Below are 15,937 nucleotides of genomic sequence, written 5' to 3' on the forward strand. Positions count from 1 at the left end.
GCTCACATACTCATACGAAAAAAACTAGCGCCATTTGCGGTGGCCGGGAATCGAACCCGGATCAACTGCTTGAAGGCAACTATGCTCACCATTACACCACCACCGCACAGCCGCTGCTCGCAACGCCCCGCTGTGTCGGCTTCCTGCCGCCCAGCAGCGGCCCACGGTGATAGTAGCTGCAGGCGCTTTTCGAGGTAGGAGGGTGCATCCACACGCATTCGGGTAGCGCCTCCACGCACGCTGCGTCTTTGGGCAAGACTAGTCGCCGCGGCCGCAAGGTTACTCACACGATAGAGATGAGCATTCGTTTTTAAGGCAGTGTAGTGGAGCACTCGCGTGTGTAGCACTTTTTTCGGTTGTATCCGACGTCGCTGGGTGGCAATCCACTTTCCCCTGCAGAAAAGTGCTCGGGAAGCACGGGCAGCTTGACGAGCATCGCTGGTTCAATGGCATGTGCCTCAGTAGTGCAGTAGGCAGCGCGTAAGTCTCATAATCTTAAGGCTTGCCGGCACGATAGCTCAGCGTGTTCGGTCTGAGAGTTATCTGCCCTCTGTAATAAAGACCGAGTCAACGATGAACTTGAACGGGCGCCATCGGACGTCCGCCCCCAACAAATGCAACGAAAGAAATGAGAAGAAAAAAAAAAAAAATTGGTGAATGCTCGCTTAGCATGCGGACGGCCCGGGTTCGATTCCCGGCCGATGCATCGTTCTGCTGTTCTCGCTCTAATGCTGCCGCGCCGATTCCTCGCCTGAGCTGCGTCAGCCTCAGGAATGTATAGCAGGATTCGCTGTGAGAGGAACCATACACGCAGCACGCAATAGACCGTACTTGAACGGTCGTATGCTATTTCTGAACTCTGACGTCGGCCTGTCCCAACAGGCCGCTGTGTTCAGTGCCGCAAGGCGATGTACTGTAACCTCGGGCAGTGCTGCGTTCCGTTGAAAAAACTGCGGCAGCAGTTTAATCTAGGCAAGTAGGGAAAGCACGTGTAGCAACACAACAGATTCTTGAGAAAGCGCGAACTGTCTATCTCTAATATGAGAGACTTACCAAGTTTCCTGTAACGTTACTTGCAACGTGCCTCGGTAGCGCAGTAGGTAGCGCGTAAGTCTCATAATCTTAAGGTCGTGAGTTCGATCCTCACCCGGGGCATTTAATTTGCTGTACATCATGGCTGAATTAACGGCGTTGCTGTTGCTAGGGAACGAACTTAATTGTCGTTCGTTATCCATAAGGAGTCTACGCCTCAGCGTCAATACGTTTATTTCCAATTATGACAACGTACAACTTTGATCTTTCTCCTCCCTTGTTAGGAGTAAAATAATGAATAGTCAATTTCGGCTGTGCGCCATGCCAGTCTGTAGGCGCAAATATGCTCGCAAACGGAGAACTGCACTGAGTCCAGATTCAGCACGAAATACGAGAGGAGACGGAGAAAACCTCACGCTTATCGAGCAAATCCGGTGTGGTCTAGTGGCTAGGATACCTGGCTTTCACCCAGGAGGCCCGGGTTCGATTCCCGGTACCGGAACGGAAGTTTTTGCGCACACAACGCTCCATGTTTTGGCCTTCGAACTGTCGTTTGTCGCCCCACCTTCCGAAGCTTCGACCGAACGTAATCGGGGAAAACAGGCACATGATGCAATTACTGTCGGCACCGGAATAAAGGGAGAAGAGCACTGGTCCGTGGTTGGGCTGCTACCAGCGTCAGTGGGAAGTCGGTGAAGTCGCCAGTTGCGCCAGAAGCCAGAAATTACGTAGTACGCCTACACACGCGTTCCAGTTATTTACATTGCTTGCAGCCGCTCCATCCACAACGAGCGTGAGCCCGGATAGCTCAGTCGGTAGAGCATTAGGCTTTTAACCTAAGGGTCCAGGGTTCAAGTCCCTGTCCGGGCGAAGATTTTAACGTTTCCGTAATGGCTCGTCTCGTAGCGATGGTAAGCCCTGCCGTAATCAGTGCACGGAGTTCGTTTCCTGTCAACATTCTGCGCAGACCGGTTGGATTTTTCACGATTCCAGGGAAACTTGGGTTACGAGCAGTCGTGGCCGAGTGGTTAAGGCGTACTGACTAGAAATCAGATTCCCTCTGGGAGCGTAGGTTCGAGTCCTACCGACTGCGTCGGATTTTTCTTTTTTTTGTTTAAGAACAACGAGCAGAAAATTTCGCAGATTGCCTGTCGTTTTGGTACCTCTCCACACCTCGCCTCTCACAGCCGTTTATAGTGCCTGTCCTTTTGATAAGGGCGAATTCCAAGCGTCAGCTTTCGCGTCAGCCGAGCAAAGTCGGGACAAGTCGGGACATACTACAGGATGGTCTGCGTGGAGCTACGACGAAAAAAAACCTTCATTTAACAGCACCCGGCTCACATACTCATACGAAAAAAACTAGCGCCATTTGCGGTGGCCGGGAATCGAAACCCGGATCAACTGCTTGGAAGGCAACTATGCTCACCATTACACCACCACCGCACAGCCGCTGCTCGCAACGCCCCGCTGTGTCGGCTTCCTGCCCGCCAGCAGCGGCCCACGGTTGATAGTAGCTGCAGGCGCTTTTCGAGGTAGGAGGGTGCATCCACACGCATTCGGTAGCGCCTCCACGCACGCTGCGTCTTTGGGCAAGACTAGTCGCCGCGGCCGCAAGGTTACTCACACGATAGAGATGAGCATTCGTTTTAAGGCAGTGTAGTGAGCACTCCGCGTGTGTAGCACTTTTTTCGGTTGTATCCGACGTCGCTGGGTGGCAATCCCACTTTCCCCTGCAGAAAAAGTGCTCGGGAAGCACGGGCAGCTTGACGAGCATCGCTGGTTCAATGGCATGTGCCTCAGTAGTGCAGTAGGCAGCGCGTAAGTCTCATAATCTTAAGGCTTGCCGGCACGATAGCTCAGCGTGTTCGGTCTGAGAGTTATCTGCCCTCTGTAATAAAAGACCGAGTCAACGATGAACTTGAACGGGCGCCATCGGACGTCCGCCCCCAACAAATGCAACGAAAGAAATGAGAAGAAAAAAAAAAAAATTGGTGAATGCTCGCTTAGCATGCGGACGGCCCGGGTTCGATTCCCGGCCGATGCATCGTTCTGCTGTTCTCGCTCTAATGCTGCCGCGCCGATTCCTCGCCTGAGCTGCGTCAGCCTCAGGAATGTATAGCAGGATTCGCTGTGAGAGGAACCATACACGCAGCACGCAATAGACCGTACTTGAACGGTCGTATGCTATTTCTGAACTCTGACGTCGGCCTGTCCCAACAGGCCGCTGTGTTCAGGTGCCGCAAGGGCGATGTACTGTAACCTCGGGCAGTGCTGCGTTCCGTTGAAAAAACTGCGCAGCAGTTAATCTAGCAAGTAGGGAAAGCACGTGTAGCAACACAACAGATTCTTGAGAAAGCGCGAACTGTCTATCTCTAATATGAGAGACTTACCAAGTTTCCTGTAACGTTACTTGCAACGTGCCTCGGTAGCGCAGTAGGTAGCGCGTAAGTCTCATAATCTTAAGGTCGTGAGTTCGATCCTCACCCGGGGCATTTAATTTGCTGTACATCATGGCTGAATTAACGGCGTTGCTGTTGCTAGGGAACGAACTTAATTGTCGTTCGTTATCCATAAGGAGTCTACGCCTCAGCGTCAATACGTTTATTTCCAATTATGACAACGTACAACTTTGATCTTTCTCCTCCTTGTTAGGAGTAAAATAATGATAGTCAATTTCGGGCTGTGCGCCATGCCAGTCTGTAGGCGCAAATATGCTCGCAAACGGAGAACTGCACTGAGTCCAGATTCAGCACGAAATACGAGAGGAGACGGAGAAAACCTCACGCTTATCGAGCAAATCCGGTGTGGTCTAGTGGCTAGGATACCTGGCTTTCACCCAGGAGGCCCGGGTTCGATTCCCGGTACCGGAACGGAAGTTTTTGCGCACACAACGCTCCATGTTTTGGCCTTCGAACTGTCGTTTGTCGCCCACCTTCCGAAGCTTCGACCGAACGTAATCGGGGAAAACAGGCACATGATGCAATTACTGTCGGCACCGGAATAAAGGGGAGAAGAGGCACTGGTCCGTGGTGGGCTGCTACCAGCGTCAGTGGGAAGTCGGTGAAAGTCGCCAGTTGCGCCAGAAGCCAGAAATTACCGTAGTACGCCTACACACGCGTTCCAGTTATTTACATTGCTTGCAGCCGCTCCATCCACATCGAGCGTGAGCCCGGATAGCTCAGTCGGTAGAGCATTAGGCTTTTAACCTAAGGGTCCAGGGTTCAAGTCCTGTCCGGGCGAAGATTTTAACGTTTCCGTAATGGCTCGTCTCGTAGCGATGGTAGCCCTGCCGTAATCAGTGCACGGAGTTCGTTTCCTGTCAACATTCTGCGCAGACCGGTTGGATTTTTCACGATTCCAGGGAAACTTGGGTTACGAGCAGTCGTGGCCGAGTGGTTAAGGCGTCTGACTAGAAATCAGATTCCCTCTGGGAGCGTAGGTTCGAGTCCTACCGACTGCGTCGGATTTTTCTTTTTTTTGTTTAAGAACAACGAGCAGAAAATTTCGCAGATTGCCTGTCGTTTTGGTACCTCTCCACACCTCGCCTCTCACAGCCGTTTATAGTGCCTGTCCTTTTGATAAGGGCGAATTCCAAGCGTCAGCTTCGCGTCAGCCGAGCAAAGTCGGGACAAGTCGGGACATACTACAGGATGGTCTGCGTGGAGCTACGACGAAAAAAACCTTCATTTAACAGCACCCGGCTCACATACTCATACGAAAAAAAACTAGCGCCATTTGCGGTGGCCGGGAATCGAACCCGGATCAACTGCTTGGAAGGCAACTATGCTCACCATTACACCACCACCGCACAGCCGCTGCTCGCAACGCCCCGCTGTGTCGGCTTCCTGCCCGCCAGCAGCGGCCCACGGTGATAGTAGCTGCAGGCGCTTTTCGAGGTAGGAGGGTGCATCCACACGCATTCGGGTAGCGCCTCCACGCACGCTGCGTCTTTGGGCAAGACTAGTCGCCGCGGCCCGCAAGGTTACTCACACGATAGAGATGAGCATTCGTTTTAAGGCAGTGTAGTGGAGCACTCCGCGTGTGTAGCACTTTTTTCGGTTGTATCCGACGTCGCTGGGTGGCAATCCCACTTTCCCCTGCAGAAAAGTGCTCGGGAAGCACGGGCAGCTTGACGAGCATCGCTGGTTCAATGGCATGTGCCTCAGTAGTGCAGTAGGCAGCGCGTAAGTCTCATAATCTTAAGGCTTGCCGGCACGATAGCTCAGCGTGTTCGGTCTGAGAGTTATCTGCCCTCTGTAATAAAAGACCGAGTCAACGATGAACTTGAACGGGCGCCATCGGACGTCCGCCCCCAACAAATGCAACGAAAGAAATGAGAAGAAAAAAAAAAAAAATTGGTGAATGCTCGCTTAGCATGCGGACGGCCCGGGTTCGATTCCCGGCCGATGCATCGTTCTGCTGTTCTCGCTCTAATGCTGCCGCGCCGATTCCTCGCCTGAGCTGCGTCAGCCTCAGGAATGTATAGCAGGATTCGCTGTGAGAGGAACCATACACGCAGCACGCAATAGACCGTACTTGAACGGTCGTATGCTATTTCTGAACTCTGACGTCGGCCTGTCCCAACAGGCCGCTGTGTTCAGGTGCCGCAAGGGCGATGTACTGTAACCTCGGGCAGTGCTGCGTTCCGTTGAAAAAACTGCGGCAGCAGTTTAATCTAGCAAGTAGGGAAAGCACGTGTAGCAACACAACAGATTCTTGAGAAAGCGCGAACTGTCTATCTCTAATATGAGAGACTTACCAAGTTTCCTGTAACGTTACTTGCAACGTGCCTCGGTAGCGCAGTAGGTAGCGCGTAAGTCTCATAATCTTAAGGTCGTGAGTTCGATCCTCACCCGGGGCATTTAATTTGCTGTACATCATGGCTGAATTAACGGCGTTGCTGTTGCTAGGGAACGAACTTAATTGTCGTTCGTTATCCATAAGGAGTCTACGCCTCAGCGTCAATACGTTTATTTCCAATTATGACAACGTACAACTTTGATCTTTCTCCTCCCTTGTTAGGAGTAAAATAATGAATAGTCAATTTCGGGCTGTGCGCCATGCCAGTCTGTAGGCGCAAATATGCTCGCAAACGGAGAACTGCACTGAGTCCAGATTCAGCACGAAATACGAGAGGAGACGGAGAAAACCTCACGCTTATCGAGCAAATCCGGTGTGGTCTAGTGGCTAGGATACCTGGCTTTCACCCAGGAGGCCCGGGTTCGATTCCCGGTACCGGAACGGAAGTTTTTGCGCACACAACGCTCCATGTTTTGGCCTTCGAACTGTCGTTTGTCGCCCACCTTCCGAAGCTTCGACCGAACGTAATCGGGGAAAACAGGCACATGATGCAATTACTGTCGGCACCGGAATAAAGGGAGAAGAGGCACTGGTCCGTGGTTGGGCTGCTACCAGCGTCAGTGGGAAGTCGGTGAAGTCGCCAGTTGCGCCAGAAGCCAGAAATTACCGTAGTACGCCTACACACGCGTTCCAGTTATTTACATTGCTTGCAGCCGCTCCATCCACAACGAGCGTGAGCCCGGATAGCTCAGTCGGTAGAGCATTAGGCTTTTAACCTAAGGGTCCAGGGTTCAAGTCCCTGTCCGGGCGAAGATTTTAACGTTTCCGTAATGGCTCGTCTCGTAGCGATGGTAGCCCTGCCGTAATCAGTGCACGGAGTTCGTTTCCTGTCAACATTCTGCGCAGACCGGTTGGATTTTTCACGATTCCAGGGAAACTTGGGTTACGAGCAGTCGTGGCCGAGTGGTTAAGGCGTCTGACTAGAAATCAGATTCCCTCTGGGAGCGTAGGTTCGAGTCCTACCGACTGCGTCGGATTTTTCTTTTTTTTGTTTAAGAACAACGAGCAGAAAATTTCGCAGATTGCCTGTCGTTTTGGTACCTCTCCACACCTCGCCTCTCACAGCCGTTTATAGTGCCTGTCCTTTTGATAAGGGCGAATTCCAAGCGTCAGCTTTCGCGTCAGCCGAGCAAAGTCGGGACAAGTCGGGACATACTACAGGATGGTCTGCGTGGAGCTACGACGAAAAAAACCTTCATTTAACAGCACCCGGCTCACATACTCATACGAAAAAAACTAGCGCCATTTGCGGTGGCCGGGAATCGAACCCGGATCAACTGCTTGGAAGGCAACTATGCTCACCATTACACCACCACCGCACAGCCGCTGCTCGCAACGCCCCGCTGTGTCGGCTTCCTGCCCGCCAGCAGCGGCCCACGGTGATAGTAGCTGCAGGCGCTTTTCGAGGTAGGAGGGTGCATCCACACGCATTCGGGTAGCGCCTCCACGCACGCTGCGTCTTTGGGCAAGACTAGTCGCCGCGGCCGCAAGGTTACTCACACGATAGAGATGAGCATTCGTTTTAAGGCAGTGTAGTGGAGCACTCCGCGTGTGTAGCACTTTTTTCGGTTGTATCCGACGTCGCTGGGTGGCAATCCCACTTTCCCCTGCAGAAAAGTGCTCGGGAAGCACGGGCAGCTTGACGAGCATCGCTGGTTCAATGGCATGTGCCTCAGTAGTGCAGTAGGCAGCGCGTAAGTCTCATAATCTTAAGGCTTGCCGGCACGATAGCTCAGCGTGTTCGGTCTGAGAGTTATCTGCCCTCTGTAATAAAAGACCGAGTCAACGATGAACTTGAACGGGCGCCATCGGACGTCCGCCCCCAACAAATGCAACGAAAGAAATGAGAAGAAAAAAAAAAAAATTGGTGAATGCTCGCTTAGCATGCGGACGGCCCGGGTTCGATTCCCGGCCGATGCATCGTTCTGCTGTTCTCGCTCTAATGCTGCCGCGCCGATTCCTCGCCTGAGCTGCGTCAGCCTCAGGAATGTATAGCAGGATTCGCTGTGAGAGGAACCATACACGCAGCACGCAATAGACCGTACTTGAACGGTCGTATGCTATTTCTGAACTCTGACGTCGGCCTGTCCCAACAGGCCGCTGTGTTCAGGTGCCGCAAGGGCGATGTACTGTAACCTCGGGCAGTGCTGCGTTCCGTTGAAAAAACTGCGGCAGCAGTTTAATCTAGCAAGTAGGGAAAGCACGTGTAGCAACACAACAGATTCTTGAGAAAGCGCGAACTGTCTATCTCTAATATGAGAGACTTACCAAGTTTCCTGTAACGTTACTTGCAACGTGCCTCGGTAGCGCAGTAGGTAGCGCGTAAGTCTCATAATCTTAAGGTCGTGAGTTCGATCCTCACCCGGGGCATTTAATTTGCTGTACATCATGGCTGAATTAACGGCGTTGCTGTTGCTAGGGAACGAACTTAATTGTCGTTCGTTATCCATAAGGAGTCTACGCCTCAGCGTCAATACGTTTATTTCCAATTATGACAACGTACAACTTTGATCTTTCTCCTCCCTTGTTAGGAGTAAAATAATGAATAGTCAATTTCGGGCTGTGCGCCATGCCAGTCTGTAGGCGCAAATATGCTCGCAAACGGAGAACTGCACTGAGTCCAGATTCAGCACGAAATACGAGAGGAGACGGAGAAAACCTCACGCTTATCGAGCAAATCCGGTGTGGTCTAGTGGCTAGGATACCTGGCTTTCACCCAGGAGGCCCGGGTTCGATTGCCGGTACCGGAACGGAAGTTTTTGCGCACACAACGCTCCATGTTTTGGCCTTCGAACTGTCGTTTGTCGCCCACCTTCCGAAGCTTCGACCGAACGTAATCGGGGAAAACAGGCACATGATGCAATTACTGTCGGCACCGGAATAAAGGGAGAAGAGGCACTGGTCCGTGGTTGGGCTGCTACCAGCGTCAGTGGGAAGTCGGTGAAGTCGCCAGTTGCGCCAGAAGCCAGAAATTACCGTAGTACGCCTACACACGCGTTCCAGTTATTTACATTGCTTGCAGCCGCTCCATCCACAACGAGCGTGAGCCCGGATAGCTCAGTCGGTAGAGCATTAGGCTTTTAACCTAAGGGTCCAGGGTTCAAGTCCCTGTCCGGGCGAAGATTTTAACGTTTCCGTAATGGCTCGTCTCGTAGCGATGGTAGCCCTGCCGTAATCAGTGCACGGAGTTCGTTTCCTGTCAACATTCTGCGCAGACCGGTTGGATTTTTCACGATTCCAGGGAAACTTGGGTTACGAGCAGTCGTGGCCGAGTGGTTAAGGCGTCTGACTAGAAATCAGATTCCCTCTGGGAGCGTAGGTTCGAGTCCTACCGACTGCGTCGGATTTTTCTTTTTTTTGTTTAAGAACAACGAGCAGAAAATTTCGCAGATTGCCTGTCGTTTTGGTACCTCTCCACACCTCGCCTCTCACAGCCGTTTATAGTGCCTGTCCTTTTGATAAGGGCGAATTCCAAGCGTCAGCTTTCGCGTCAGCCGAGCAAAGTCGGGACAAGTCGGGACATACTACAGGATGGTCTGCGTGGAGCTACGACGAAAAAAACCTTCATTTAACAGCACCCGGCTCACATACTCATACGAAAAAAACTAGCGCCATTTGCGGTGGCCGGGAATCGAACCCGGATCAACTGCTTGGAAGGCAACTATGCTCACCATTACACCACCACCGCACAGCCGCTGCTCGCAACGCCCCGCTGTGTCGGCTTCCTGCCCGCCAGCAGCGGCCCACGGTGATAGTAGCTGCAGGCGCTTTTCGAGGTAGGAGGGTGCATCCACACGCATTCGGGTAGCGCCTCCACGCACGCTGCGTCTTTGGGCAAGACTAGTCGCCGCGGCCGCAAGGTTACTCACACGATAGAGATGAGCATTCGTTTTAAGGCAGTGTAGTGGAGCACTCCGCGTGTGTAGCACTTTTTTCGGTTGTATCCGACGTCGCTGGGTGGCAATCCCACTTTCCCCTGCAGAAAAGTGCTCGGGAAGCACGGGCAGCTTGACGAGCATCGCTGGTTCAATGGCATGTGCCTCAGTAGTGCAGTAGGCAGCGCGTAAGTCTCATAATCTTAAGGCTTGCCGGCACGATAGCTCAGCGTGTTCGGTCTGAGAGTTATCTGCCCTCTGTAATAAAAGACCGAGTCAACGATGAACTTGAACGGGCGCCATCGGACGTCCGCCCCCAACAAATGCAACGAAAGAAATGAGAAGAAAAAAAAAAAAATTGGTGAATGCTCGCTTAGCATGCGGACGGCCCGGGTTCGATTCCCGGCCGATGCATCGTTCTGCTGTTCTCGCTCTAATGCTGCCGCGCCGATTCCTCGCCTGAGCTGCGTCAGCCTCAGGAATGTATAGCAGGATTCGCTGTGAGAGGAACCATACACGCAGCACGCAATAGACCGTACTTGAACGGTCGTATGCTATTTCTGAACTCTGACGTCGGCCTGTCCCAACAGGCCGCTGTGTTCAGGTGCCGCAAGGGCGATGTACTGTAACCTCGGGCAGTGCTGCGTTCCGTTGAAAAAACTGCGGCAGCAGTTTAATCTAGCAAGTAGGGAAAGCACGTGTAGCAACACAACAGATTCTTGAGAAAGCGCGAACTGTCTATCTCTAATATGAGAGACTTACCAAGTTTCCTGTAACGTTACTTGCAACGTGCCTCGGTAGCGCAGTAGGTAGCGCGTAAGTCTCATAATCTTAAGGTCGTGAGTTCGATCCTCACCCGGGGCATTTAATTTGCTGTACATCATGGCTGAATTAACGGCGTTGCTGTTGCTAGGGAACGAACTTAATTGTCGTTCGTTATCCATAAGGAGTCTACGCCTCAGCGTCAATACGTTTATTTCCAATTATGACAACGTACAACTTTGATCTTTCTCCTCCCTTGTTAGGAGTAAAATAATGAATAGTCAATTTCGGGCTGTGCGCCATGCCAGTCTGTAGGCGCAAATATGCTCGCAAACGGAGAACTGCACTGAGTCCAGATTCAGCACGAAATACGAGAGGAGACGGAGAAAACCTCACGCTTATCGAGCAAATCCGGTGTGGTCTAGTGGCTAGGATACCTGGCTTTCACCCAGGAGGCCCGGGTTCGATTCCCGGTACCGGAACGGAAGTTTTTGCGCACACAACGCTCCATGTTTTGGCCTTCGAACTGTCGTTTGTCGCCCACCTTCCGAAGCTTCGACCGAACGTAATCGGGGAAAACAGGCACATGATGCAATTACTGTCGGCACCGGAATAAAGGGAGAAGAGGCACTGGTCCGTGGTTGGGCTGCTACCAGCGTCAGTGGGAAGTCGGTGAAGTCGCCAGTTGCGCCAGAAGCCAGAAATTACCGTAGTACGCCTACACACGCGTTCCAGTTATTTACATTGCTTGCAGCCGCTCCATCCACAACGAGCGTGAGCCCGGATAGCTCAGTCGGTAGAGCATTAGGCTTTTAACCTAAGGGTCCAGGGTTCAAGTCCCTGTCCGGGCGAAGATTTTAACGTTTCCGTAATGGCTCGTCTCGTAGCGATGGTAGCCCTGCCGTAATCAGTGCACGGAGTTCGTTTCCTGTCAACATTCTGCGCAGACCGGTTGGATTTTTCACGATTCCAGGGAAACTTGGGTTACGAGCAGTCGTGGCCGAGTGGTTAAGGCGTCTGACTAGAAATCAGATTCCCTCTGGGAGCGTAGGTTCGAGTCCTACCGACTGCGTCGGATTTTTCTTTTTTTTGTTTAAGAACAACGAGCAGAAAATTTCGCAGATTGCCTGTCGTTTTGGTACCTCTCCACACCTCGCCTCTCACAGCCGTTTATAGTGCCTGTCCTTTTGATAAGGGCGAATTCCAAGCGTCAGCTTTCGCGTCAGCCGAGCAAAGTCGGGACAAGTCGGGACATACTACAGGATGGTCTGCGTGGAGCTACGACGAAAAAAACCTTCATTTAACAGCACCCGGCTCACATACTCATACGAAAAAAACTAGCGCCATTTGCGGTGGCCGGGAATCGAACCCGGATCAACTGCTTGGAAGGCAACTATGCTCACCATTACACCACCACCGCACAGCCGCTGCTCGCAACGCCCCGCTGTGTCGGCTTCCTGCCCGCCAGCAGCGGCCCACGGTGATAGTAGCTGCAGGCGCTTTTCGAGGTAGGAGGGTGCATCCACACGCATTCGGGTAGCGCCTCCACGCACGCTGCGTCTTTGGGCAAGACTAGTCGCCGCGGCCGCAAGGTTACTCACACGATAGAGATGAGCATTCGTTTTAAGGCAGTGTAGTGGAGCACTCCGCGTGTGTAGCACTTTTTTCGGTTGTATCCGACGTCGCTGGGTGGCAATCCCACTTTCCCCTGCAGAAAAGTGCTCGGGAAGCACGGGCAGCTTGACGAGCATCGCTGGTTCAATGGCATGTGCCTCAGTAGTGCAGTAGGCAGCGCGTAAGTCTCATAATCTTAAGGCTTGCCGGCACGATAGCTCAGCGTGTTCGGTCTGAGAGTTATCTGCCCTCTGTAATAAAAGACCGAGTCAACGATGAACTTGAACGGGCGCCATCGGACGTCCGCCCCCAACAAATGCAACGAAAGAAATGAGAAGAAAAAAAAAAAAATTGGTGAATGCTCGCTTAGCATGCGGACGGCCCGGGTTCGATTCCCGGCCGATGCATCGTTCTGCTGTTCTCGCTCTAATGCTGCCGCGCCGATTCCTCGCCTGAGCTGCGTCAGCCTCAGGAATGTATAGCAGGATTCGCTGTGAGAGGAACCATACACGCAGCACGCAATAGACCGTACTTGAACGGTCGTATGCTATTTCTGAACTCTGACGTCGACCTGTCCCAACAGGCCGCTGTGTTCAGGTGCCGCAAGGGCGATGTACTGTAACCTCGGGCAGTGCTGCGTTCCGTTGAAAAAACTGCGGCAGCAGTTTAATCTAGCAAGTAGGGAAAGCACGTGTAGCAACACAACAGATTCTTGAGAAAGCGCGAACTGTCTATCTCTAATATGAGAGACTTACCAAGTTTCCTGTAACGTTACTTGCAACGTGCCTCGGTAGCGCAGTAGGTAGCGCGTAAGTCTCATAATCTTAAGGTCGTGAGTTCGATCCTCACCCGGGGCATTTAATTTGCTGTACATCATGGCTGAATTAACGGCGTTGCTGTTGCTAGGGAACGAACTTAATTGTCGTTCGTTATCCATAAGGAGTCTACGCCTCAGCGTCAATACGTTTATTTCCAATTATGACAACGTACAACTTTGATCTTTCTCCTCCCTTGTTAGGAGTAAAATAATGAATAGTCAATTTCGGGCTGTGCGCCATGCCAGTCTGTAGGCGCAAATATGCTCGCAAACGGAGAACTGCACTGAGTCCAGATTCAGCACGAAATACGAGAGGAGACGGAGAAAACCTCACGCTTATCGAGCAAATCCGGTGTGGTCTAGTGGCTAGGATACCTGGCTTTCACCCAGGAGGCCCGGGTTCGATTCCCGGTACCGGAACGGAAGTTTTTGCGCACACAACGCTCCATGTTTTGGCCTTCGAACTGTCGTTTGTCGCCCACCTTCCGAAGCTTCGACCGAACGTAATCGGGGAAAACAGGCACATGATGCAATTACTGTCGGCACCGGAATAAAGGGAGAAGAGGCACTGGTCCGTGGTTGGGCTGCTACCAGCGTCAGTGGGAAGTCGGTGAAGTCGCCAGTTGCGCCAGAAGCCAGAAATTACCGTAGTACGCCTACACACGCGTTCCAGTTATTTACATTGCTTGCAGCCGCTCCATCCACAACGAGCGTGAGCCCGGATAGCTCAGTCGGTAGAGCATTAGGCTTTTAACCTAAGGGTCCAGGGTTCAAGTCCCTGTCCGGGCGAAGATTTTAACGTTTCCGTAATGGCTCGTCTCGTAGCGATGGTAGCCCTGCCGTAATCAGTGCACGGAGTTCGTTTCCTGTCAACATTCTGCGCAGACCGGTTGGATTTTTCACGATTCCAGGGAAACTTGGGTTACGAGCAGTCGTGGCCGAGTGGTTAAGGCGTCTGACTAGAAATCAGATTCCCTCTGGGAGCGTAGGTTCGAGTCCTACCGACTGCGTCGGATTTTTCTTTTTTTTGTTTAAGAACAACGAGCAGAAAATTTCGCAGATTGCCTGTCGTTTTGGTACCTCTCCACACCTCGCCTCTCACAGCCGTTTATAGTGCCTGTCCTTTTGATAAGGGCGAATTCCAAGCGTCAGCTTTCGCGTCAGCCGAGCAAAGTCGGGACAAGTCGGGACATACTACAGGATGGTCTGCGTGGAGCTACGACGAAAAAAACCTTCATTTAACAGCACCCGGCTCACATACTCATACGAAAAAAACTAGCGCCATTTGCGGTGGCCGGGAATCGAACCCGGATCAACTGCTTGGAAGGCAACTATGCTCACCATTACACCACCACCGCACAGCCGCTGCTCGCAACGCCCCGCTGTGTCGGCTTCCTGCCCGCCAGCAGCGGCCCACGGTGATAGTAGCTGCAGGCGCTTTTCGAGGTAGGAGGGTGCATCCACACGCATTCGGGTAGCGCCTCCACGCACGCTGCGTCTTTGGGCAAGACTAGTCGCCGCGGCCGCAAGGTTACTCACACGATAGAGATGAGCATTCGTTTTAAGGCAGTGTAGTGGAGCACTCCGCGTGTGTAGCACTTTTTTCGGTTGTATCCGACGTCGCTGGGTGGCAATCCCACTTTCCCCTGCAGAAAAGTGCTCGGGAAGCACGGGCAGCTTGACGAGCATCGCTGGTTCAATGGCATGTGCCTCAGTAGTGCAGTAGGCAGCGCGTAAGTCTCATAATCTTAAGGCTTGCCGGCACGATAGCTCAGCGTGTTCGGTCTGAGAGTTATCTGCCCTCTGTAATAAAAGACCGAGTCAACGATGAACTTGAACGGGCGCCATCGGACGTCCGCCCCCAACAAATGCAACGAAAGAAATGAGAAGAAAAAAAAAAAAAAATTGGTGAATGCTCGCTTAGCATGCGGACGGCCCGGGTTCGATTCCCGGCCGATGCATCGTTCTGCTGTTCTCGCTCTAATGCTGCCGCGCCGATTCCTCGCCTGAGCTGCGTCAGCCTCAGGAATGTATAGCAGGATTCGCTGTGAGAGGAACCATACACGCAGCACGCAATAGACCGTACTTGAACGGTCGTATGCTATTTCTGAACTCTGACGTCGACCTGTCCCAACAGGCCGCTGTGTTCAGGTGCCGCAAGGGCGATGTACTGTAACCTCGGGCAGTGCTGCGTTCCGTTGAAAAAACTGCGGCAGCAGTTTAATCTAGCAAGTAGGGAAAGCACGTGTAGCAACACAACAGATTCTTGAGAAAGCGCGAACTGTCTATCTCTAATATGAGAGACTTACCAAGTTTCCTGTAACGTTACTTGCAACGTGCCTCGGTAGCGCAGTAGGTAGCGCGTAAGTCTCATAATCTTAAGGTCGTGAGTTCGATCCTCACCCGGGGCATTTAATTTGCTGTACATCATGGCTGAATTAACGGCGTTGCTGTTGCTAGGGAACGAACTTAATTGTCGTTCGTTATCCATAAGGAGTCTACGCCTCAGCGTCAATACGTTTATTTCCAATTATGACAACGTACAACTTTGATCTTTCTCCTCCCTTGTTAGGAGTAAAATAATGAATAGTCAATTTCGGGCTGTGCGCCATGCCAGTCTGTAGGCGCAAATATGCTCGCAAACGGAGAACTGCACTGAGTCCAGATTCAGCACGAAATACGAGAGGAGACGGAGAAAACCTCACGCTTATCGAGCAAATCCGGTGTGGTCTAGTGGCTAGGATACCTGGCTTTCACCCAGGAGGCCCGGGTTCGATTCCCGGTACCGGAACGGAAGTTTTTGCGCACACAACGCTCCATGTTTTGGCCTTCGAACTGTCGTTTGTCGCCCACCTTCCGAAGCTTCGACCGAACGTAATCGGGGAAAACAGGCACATGATGCAATTACTGTCGGCACCGGAATAAAGGGAGAAGAGGCACTGGTCCGTGGTTGGGCTGCTACCAGCGTCAGTGGGAA

General features: G+C 52.3%; 32 non-coding genes across 32 annotated transcripts; 26 read left to right on the top strand and 6 right to left on the bottom strand.

Annotated features, from left to right (window-relative positions):
* Nucleotides 1-1,082: 1,082 nt before the first annotated feature.
* Trnam-cau lies at nt 1,083-1,155 on the top strand. Its single transcript has one exon. It is a non-coding gene; the product is annotated as a tRNA-Met (tRNA).
* Nucleotides 1,156-1,462: 307 nt separating this feature from the next.
* Nucleotides 1,463-1,534, top strand: Trnae-uuc. Its single transcript has one exon. It is a non-coding gene; the product is annotated as a tRNA-Glu (tRNA).
* Nucleotides 1,535-1,829: 295 nt separating this feature from the next.
* Trnak-uuu lies at nt 1,830-1,902 on the top strand. The gene has a single exon. It is a non-coding gene; the product is annotated as a tRNA-Lys (tRNA).
* Nucleotides 1,903-2,042: 140 nt separating this feature from the next.
* Nucleotides 2,043-2,125, top strand: Trnas-aga. Its single transcript has one exon. It is a non-coding gene; the product is annotated as a tRNA-Ser (tRNA).
* Nucleotides 2,126-2,402: 277 nt separating this feature from the next.
* On the bottom strand, nt 2,403-2,475 carry Trnag-ucc. The gene has a single exon. It is a non-coding gene; the product is annotated as a tRNA-Gly (tRNA).
* Nucleotides 2,476-3,451: 976 nt separating this feature from the next.
* Trnam-cau lies at nt 3,452-3,524 on the top strand. The gene has a single exon. It is a non-coding gene; the product is annotated as a tRNA-Met (tRNA).
* A 306-nt stretch (nt 3,525-3,830) lies between these two features.
* On the top strand, nt 3,831-3,902 carry Trnae-uuc. Its single transcript has one exon. It is a non-coding gene; the product is annotated as a tRNA-Glu (tRNA).
* Nucleotides 3,903-4,199: 297 nt separating this feature from the next.
* On the top strand, nt 4,200-4,271 carry Trnak-uuu. Its single transcript has one exon. It is a non-coding gene; the product is annotated as a tRNA-Lys (tRNA).
* Nucleotides 4,272-4,410: 139 nt separating this feature from the next.
* On the top strand, nt 4,411-4,492 carry Trnas-aga. Its single transcript has one exon. It is a non-coding gene; the product is annotated as a tRNA-Ser (tRNA).
* A 276-nt stretch (nt 4,493-4,768) lies between these two features.
* Trnag-ucc lies at nt 4,769-4,840 on the bottom strand. The gene has a single exon. It is a non-coding gene; the product is annotated as a tRNA-Gly (tRNA).
* A 980-nt stretch (nt 4,841-5,820) lies between these two features.
* On the top strand, nt 5,821-5,893 carry Trnam-cau. Its single transcript has one exon. It is a non-coding gene; the product is annotated as a tRNA-Met (tRNA).
* Nucleotides 5,894-6,201: 308 nt separating this feature from the next.
* Trnae-uuc lies at nt 6,202-6,273 on the top strand. The gene has a single exon. It is a non-coding gene; the product is annotated as a tRNA-Glu (tRNA).
* Nucleotides 6,274-6,569: 296 nt separating this feature from the next.
* Trnak-uuu lies at nt 6,570-6,642 on the top strand. The gene has a single exon. It is a non-coding gene; the product is annotated as a tRNA-Lys (tRNA).
* Nucleotides 6,643-6,781: 139 nt separating this feature from the next.
* Trnas-aga lies at nt 6,782-6,863 on the top strand. The gene has a single exon. It is a non-coding gene; the product is annotated as a tRNA-Ser (tRNA).
* A 276-nt stretch (nt 6,864-7,139) lies between these two features.
* Nucleotides 7,140-7,211, bottom strand: Trnag-ucc. Its single transcript has one exon. It is a non-coding gene; the product is annotated as a tRNA-Gly (tRNA).
* Nucleotides 7,212-8,189: 978 nt separating this feature from the next.
* Nucleotides 8,190-8,262, top strand: Trnam-cau. The gene has a single exon. It is a non-coding gene; the product is annotated as a tRNA-Met (tRNA).
* Nucleotides 8,263-8,570: 308 nt separating this feature from the next.
* Trnae-uuc lies at nt 8,571-8,642 on the top strand. The gene has a single exon. It is a non-coding gene; the product is annotated as a tRNA-Glu (tRNA).
* Nucleotides 8,643-8,938: 296 nt separating this feature from the next.
* On the top strand, nt 8,939-9,011 carry Trnak-uuu. Its single transcript has one exon. It is a non-coding gene; the product is annotated as a tRNA-Lys (tRNA).
* Nucleotides 9,012-9,150: 139 nt separating this feature from the next.
* Nucleotides 9,151-9,232, top strand: Trnas-aga. Its single transcript has one exon. It is a non-coding gene; the product is annotated as a tRNA-Ser (tRNA).
* Nucleotides 9,233-9,508: 276 nt separating this feature from the next.
* On the bottom strand, nt 9,509-9,580 carry Trnag-ucc. The gene has a single exon. It is a non-coding gene; the product is annotated as a tRNA-Gly (tRNA).
* A 978-nt stretch (nt 9,581-10,558) lies between these two features.
* On the top strand, nt 10,559-10,631 carry Trnam-cau. Its single transcript has one exon. It is a non-coding gene; the product is annotated as a tRNA-Met (tRNA).
* Nucleotides 10,632-10,939: 308 nt separating this feature from the next.
* On the top strand, nt 10,940-11,011 carry Trnae-uuc. The gene has a single exon. It is a non-coding gene; the product is annotated as a tRNA-Glu (tRNA).
* Nucleotides 11,012-11,307: 296 nt separating this feature from the next.
* Nucleotides 11,308-11,380, top strand: Trnak-uuu. The gene has a single exon. It is a non-coding gene; the product is annotated as a tRNA-Lys (tRNA).
* A 139-nt stretch (nt 11,381-11,519) lies between these two features.
* On the top strand, nt 11,520-11,601 carry Trnas-aga. The gene has a single exon. It is a non-coding gene; the product is annotated as a tRNA-Ser (tRNA).
* Nucleotides 11,602-11,877: 276 nt separating this feature from the next.
* Nucleotides 11,878-11,949, bottom strand: Trnag-ucc. Its single transcript has one exon. It is a non-coding gene; the product is annotated as a tRNA-Gly (tRNA).
* A 978-nt stretch (nt 11,950-12,927) lies between these two features.
* On the top strand, nt 12,928-13,000 carry Trnam-cau. Its single transcript has one exon. It is a non-coding gene; the product is annotated as a tRNA-Met (tRNA).
* Nucleotides 13,001-13,308: 308 nt separating this feature from the next.
* On the top strand, nt 13,309-13,380 carry Trnae-uuc. The gene has a single exon. It is a non-coding gene; the product is annotated as a tRNA-Glu (tRNA).
* A 296-nt stretch (nt 13,381-13,676) lies between these two features.
* Trnak-uuu lies at nt 13,677-13,749 on the top strand. The gene has a single exon. It is a non-coding gene; the product is annotated as a tRNA-Lys (tRNA).
* A 139-nt stretch (nt 13,750-13,888) lies between these two features.
* Nucleotides 13,889-13,970, top strand: Trnas-aga. The gene has a single exon. It is a non-coding gene; the product is annotated as a tRNA-Ser (tRNA).
* A 276-nt stretch (nt 13,971-14,246) lies between these two features.
* Nucleotides 14,247-14,318, bottom strand: Trnag-ucc. Its single transcript has one exon. It is a non-coding gene; the product is annotated as a tRNA-Gly (tRNA).
* A 980-nt stretch (nt 14,319-15,298) lies between these two features.
* Trnam-cau lies at nt 15,299-15,371 on the top strand. The gene has a single exon. It is a non-coding gene; the product is annotated as a tRNA-Met (tRNA).
* Nucleotides 15,372-15,679: 308 nt separating this feature from the next.
* On the top strand, nt 15,680-15,751 carry Trnae-uuc. The gene has a single exon. It is a non-coding gene; the product is annotated as a tRNA-Glu (tRNA).
* The last annotated feature ends 186 nt before the right edge of the window (nt 15,752-15,937 follow it).

Source organism: Schistocerca piceifrons, unplaced genomic scaffold, assembly GCF_021461385.2.
Source record: "Schistocerca piceifrons isolate TAMUIC-IGC-003096 unplaced genomic scaffold, iqSchPice1.1 HiC_scaffold_447, whole genome shotgun sequence".
Lineage (NCBI taxonomy): Eukaryota > Metazoa > Arthropoda > Insecta > Orthoptera > Acrididae > Schistocerca > Schistocerca piceifrons.